This window comes from Bos indicus x Bos taurus, chromosome 26 (genome assembly GCF_003369695.1).
Source record: "Bos indicus x Bos taurus breed Angus x Brahman F1 hybrid chromosome 26, Bos_hybrid_MaternalHap_v2.0, whole genome shotgun sequence".
NCBI classification, from domain to species: Eukaryota; Metazoa; Chordata; class Mammalia; order Artiodactyla; family Bovidae; genus Bos; species Bos indicus x Bos taurus.
In genome coordinates, this window is record NC_040101.1 from 38,534,239 (window position 1) to 38,540,238 (window position 6,000).

The 6,000-nt window shown below is 45.1% G+C and overlaps 1 pseudogene; it reads left to right on the forward strand.

The window, feature by feature from the left end:
• The first annotated feature begins 1,656 nt into the window (after window positions 1–1,656).
• On the forward strand, window positions 1,657–2,684 carry LOC113884401 (annotated as a pseudogene).
• Window positions 2,685–6,000: the final 3,316 nt, after the last annotated feature.

The following is a 6,000-nucleotide window of genomic DNA, read 5'->3' on the forward strand; positions in this document are numbered from 1 at the left end:
TCACCAAAATTCTATGAGGCAGATTCTTTTTCCATCTTACACTTGAGGAAACTGAAGTCAGCTTATGTAACTTAAGTTACTTTTCCAGAGAAGATCCCAGGTAAAGAGGGAATGCTGAGATTTGAACCTGATTGTGTTCAACTCTTAAGGATTACTGTGCACTGCCCTTCCCATGTTACTTTTTTTTTTATTGAAGGATAAATGCTTTACAGAATTTTGTTGTTTTCTGTCAAACCTCAACATGAATCAGCCATAGGTATACATATATCCCCTCCCTGTTGAACCTCCCTCCCATCTCCCTCCCCATTCCACCCCTCTAGGTTGAGACAGAACCCCTGTTTGAGTATCCTGTGTTACTTCTACTTTTAAACATATATGCTGCCTTTTCACCCAGAATCCTTTAAGAGCAGATACCACATGGTCCAGACCTCAGTACAGTCTTCTGTCTGACAGCTCCTGGCATGCTATAGCCATTCCTCCTTTGGATATAAAGCTTATGCAACTGGCCTAAGCCATTCAGCTAGTGAGGTGGGCCTGAGATTTGGAACCTTCCTTCCCCACCCCCAACCCCCTCCCCCGCTGCCCCCACATTGCAGGCATTGCATCTCATGAATTTCTCACCAGACCATGCAGGATGCATCAAGAGAGCTTTCTCCTTCCAGGGCACCCTTGCCAGGCTTTCCAGCATCCCATACAAGTTTTGTGCCCCACAGCCTCCAACGCATTCATTCTGCTTTTTCCCAAACAGAAGCCGGTCCTACACTTTGTGAACTATTTAATAAATCTACCCTTAAGCCTAATACCATGCAAAGCAAGTTATTGTGTGCTGACTGTGTTGGTGGTGTTTGACCCGGGTTGAATTCCTTGGCTGGGAAGACGCGGTGGAGAAGGGATAGGCTACCCACTCCAGTGTTGGTGGACTTCCCCTGTGGCTCAGCTGGTAAAGAATCCGCCCTCAGTGAGCAAGACCTGGGTTCGATCCCTGGGTTGGGAAGCTCCCCTGGAGAAGGAAAAGGCTACCCACTCTAGTCTTCTGGCCTGAAGAATTCCATGGACTACACGTGTCGCCAAGAGTCGGACACGACTGAGCGACTTTCACCTTCTTTCTCAACCGTTTCTAATCCTTTCCAGACACTGAAATCTTTCAATGTAAAATGCAAACGCCGTGCTCCCCAGGGAGCGCTGGAAGTGGTTTGCAGTGAGCCTCCTCCAGGGCTCCCATCCCTCAGGACTCCCATGCCCCATCCCCATGGCTCCCATTCCCAATGGGTCTGTTCCGCGGGAGAGCACCCCGCCAACCCTACCCCCACCAGCAAGGATTCTGAGGCCCCACCTGCTGCTGCCGCTGCGCTGCTGCTAAGTCGCTTCAGTTGAGTTCAAGTCTCTGAGACCCCATAGAAGGCAGCCCACCAGGCTCCCCCGTCCCTGGGATTCTCCAGGCCAAGAACACTGGAGTGGGTTGCCATTTCCTTCTTCAATGCATGAAAGTGAAAAGTGAAAGTGAAGGCGCTCAGTCGTGTCCGACTCTTTGCGACCCCATGGACTGCAGCCTACCAGGCTCCTCTGTCCATGGGATTTTCCAGGCAAGAGTTCTGGAGTGGGTTGCCATTGCCCCACCTGAGAGCAACTGAAATCCCCGCAGCCTACCGGCGGTTGATGGTGGGACACTGCCTGGCAAAGGCTTTAGCCCCAGCGTTTCTCTCTGTGGCCTTGGCCTCTGCGGCAGTCAGACCCAGAAGTTGCCCCATCTCAGGCGGCTGGAGCCCATTTTCCTCACACAGGTTTCCTCCGAATTTCATCATGTCAGTTTCAAACAGCGCTGGTGAGAAGTCCCACAAGAAGGCCCGGACGTCACCATATCCGGGCTCTCAAGTGGAGCGAAGCCAGGTTTCCAACGAGAAGGTGAGCTGGCTGGCTGAGTGGCCAGAGTACAAGCTTGTCAAGTACACTTCTGGTCAGTCTTGGCGGGACCAAGGCGGGCAGACCCTCTTTGGGGTGAAACTTCTCTCCCAAATTTAACGAAAAGGAAGGGCCTGTTGAGAGAAGGAGCCAGAACAGTTGGTACGAGGATGAACATGGTAGACCTAGAAATCCTGCAGGTGGGACAGGCCTGGTTGGTTGAGGGGTTTGGGGGCACTGGGACCCCAGTCATGCTGCAGATCCCATCTTAACCTGGTGGGAAAAGGACAGCAAGGGAAATAAAGTAACCCATCCTGTTTCTGGGAGAAACATCCTGCAGTTTGTAGCCATCCAAAGGAAGGGCTGTGGGGAATGGGCCATCCCAGTGGGAATGGTGGATCCAGGAGAGAAGATAAGTGCTACACTGAAGAGAGAACTTGGTGAGGAAGCCGTGAACTCCTTACAGAAGTCCAGAGCAGACACACAGGAGCTGGAGAAGCAACTGCACAAACTATTCAGCCAGGAACACTTGGTGGTCTACAAAGGCTACGTTGATCATCCCTGGAACACAGATAGGGCATGGATGGAGACAGAGGCTGTGAACTATCATGATGAAACAAGGGAGGTCATGGATCTTCTGCCCCTGGAAGCTGGCGATGATGCCGAGAAAGTGAGATGGGTGGGATATCAATGATAAACTCAAGCTTTATGCCAGCCACTCCCAATTTATTCAACTTGTGGCTGAGAAACGAGGTGCCCACTGGAGTGAACACTACCATGAGTAGTGGCGTGGAGTCTCCTGTAAGCCAGAAGCCTTCAGATGAATACAGGTAGATAAGAAGCAAATGGCCCAGAACTCACATTGAACAGGACAGGGAGGATCATTGATTTTGGTGATGATTTCCCAAACTGTTCACAGGCTGGAGGCTTTGTATCAGGTAATAATACTAGACTCATATGGAGAAGTGGAATCACAAGCGTTGGCTTTCCAACTGGAAGAAGAATGTAGTCACCTGTTGAATATGTTACATACATGGCTTTAACCAAATTATACAACTAATGCTCTTTGAAGAATTACAGGTAAAAGAAAGATACATTTTTATCCACCATATCCTCTACTTTTCATCCTGCTTGCATTTGTCAATTCTTTCTTTTGATGTGTTAGACTGTGGTTTAACTTTAATGTATAATCTGAGTTTTAGAATACCATTTATTTTTCAAATTTAGCTTTATGTGATCTTATATTCACAGCTTTCAAGTACAGAAGTGCTCTGGTTATTCTTGTTTTTAGAACCTTCAGTTTTATGGGAAAATTCCATCCCTATTTTAGTCCATAAGGATCAAGTACTTATGAACCAGAAAAAATATGCAGTGACAAAATGAGTTTAATATCCAGCCTTCTCTCTGGTTATCACAGCTGTTTGTTCTGAACAGAGTGGACTAAGCTAAAGACATTTGTTTCATCTCAGAAGACCCTACAAATGCCATTTCCTGTCAGGAAGGGGTCTATCAGGAGATGTATGTAATCATAGCCTAATAAAAAATACAATTCACATCTTCCTTTCTCCATTAAAAAAAAAAAAACCCAATATATAAATAGAGAAAGTGTCTATAGTTAGTTTGCAAACAGAGATACCCCTTCATAATCACCAGTGAAGGGATCCCAGTAGCAAGAAATAGGCCAGAAATACATTTCTTCCCTGTCTTGTCACCTAAAACAAGCCAGTTTTAACTTTATTTGTATATAATACAATATATGGAAAATTAACTCAAACTATGGTAATGAGACTTTTATAGCTAAAGGAGAAAACTATTTGTAGTTTTGTAGGCATTGATAATCTCATAAGAAAACACTATTGTAGGCATTGATAATCTCATAAGAAAATACTTCCATAATCATAGCTAACACTTACATTCCACTTACTATGTGCACATACTCTTGTAAGTGCCTTATTATAGTGATTTATTTATTCCTAAGGATTCCCCTAAGAGGAGGAAGATACTTTTTTTTTCTGTAATATCTTTTATTATTTTTAAGAATTAATTAATTTATTTTAATTGGAGGCTAATTACTTTACAATATTGTAGTGTAGTGATTTTTGCCCTACATTGACATGAATCAGCCATGGTTGTACATGTGTTCCCCATCCTGAATCCCCCCCCTGCCACTTCTCTCCCCATCCCATCCCTCAGGGTCATCCCAGTGCACCAGCCCTGAACACCCTGTCTCATGCATTGAACCTGGACTGGCAATCTGTTTCACATATGATAATATACATGTTTCAATGCTATTCTCTCAAATCATCCCCCCCTCGCCTTCTCCCACAGAGCCCAAAAGTCTGTTGTTTACATCTGTGTCTCTTTTGTTGTCTCACATATAGGGTCATCATTACCATCTTTCTAAATTCCATGTATATGCATTAATATACTGTATTGGTGTTTTTCTTTCTGGCTTACTTCACTCTGTATAATAGGCTCCAGTTTCATCCACCTCATTAGAACTGATTCAAATGCATTTTTTTAATAGCTGAGTAATACTTCATTGTGTATATGTACCACAGCTTTCTTATCCATTCACCTGCTGATGGACATCTACGTTGCTTCCATGTCCTGGCTATTATAAACAGTGCTGCGTGTCTCTTTCAATTCTGGTTGGAGGAAGGTACTCTTACCTCACAGGCTCGGCTCTCTAGGGAGCAGACTCAGAGAGGGTGATTGACATTGTAAGAATGTTTCTCAGGGAGAGGTCTTGGGATCCACTCTTGGGGAAGGGAGGAGAAAGAAGCAGGGTTGGGAAGGATGAGATGTTGAGGTGGAAGCCTAGTGAAGCCCTCAGTCCACCCCATAGGGAGCTCTGGAGCTGGGAAGGCTCTACCAGCTGCCCTGAATTAGGGCGAAGGTTCAGGCCTTGATACTCTGTTGATCAGTCACTGGATGTGGGCTGCCCAGGGAAAGGGGTGTGACCTAAGGAGAGACCATTTCCTCGGCCAAGGCCATGTCCAGAGAGGGCTCCCAGATGAATAACATCTTCTGGCAACAGTCCCCAGCAACTGAGAAGGGGAATCTGCAGAAGGCAAGGGTTAGGCACCACAGGGTCCACTACATATCGTCCCCCTGGTTTACAGATGATATGACTGAGGCACAGAAGAGTCACGGAACTTGCCAGTTATACCACCAGTGAGTGATGGAGGTGGGATTAAAGCACAGATGTGGGGGCTCAGCAGCCCATCCCCTTGACCACAATACCACAGTCCCTCCAATCTGGAGGGTAAAAAATTCGCCTGCAATGCAGGAGACCCCGGTTTGGTCCCTGGGACGGTAAGATCCCCTGGAGAAGGATATGGCAACCCACTCCAGTATTCTTGCCCAGAGAATCCCATGGACAGAGAAACCTGGTGGGCTACAGTCCATGGCGTCGCAGAGTTGGACACGACTGTGTGACTAACCCTTGGAGTCCCCGGGTGCCCTGTGTTCCTTTAAGACAGAAAAGAAAAAGAAATCACCACGACATCTCTTTCTACAAGCACATTTGGTCAGAAATCCTTTTTCTAAACCTGAAGGACATGTGCATGGCTTCATTTATTTTCCTCTTGAAGGATGTTGCATTTACACGGGTGATGACAGCTGTAAAAACATTCACCCCTGGATGCCCACCATTGTTCATGCTCAGGAAAAAATTTAATACGTTGCTTTTCTTTGTAAATTCTATAACTGCTTGTTTTAAGGATGGAATCATCTGTCCTATATATAGTCTCAACTCAGTAACTTTTCCAGGTTAGATATGCTCCCAGTCTTTATTTGAATAATTGGGGTACCTGGTTCGTCTAACATTATTTTGAACTTTCCTAAACCTACATCATTATTTTTTTTCAAAATGTAATAAGCTTCTAAAAAAAAAAATATATATATATATATATATATATATATTTACACACACACACACACACACACACACCATAATCATTGCAAAGACCTGAAATGATGAAGGTCTAGTGTCTTAAACTTAATGTATCCAGGACAGAATTTTTGATTTTTTTCCCCCAAGAAAACTATTCTTCCATTACTCTTCCAAGGTAATTGGCACTAAAATCCACCCAAGTT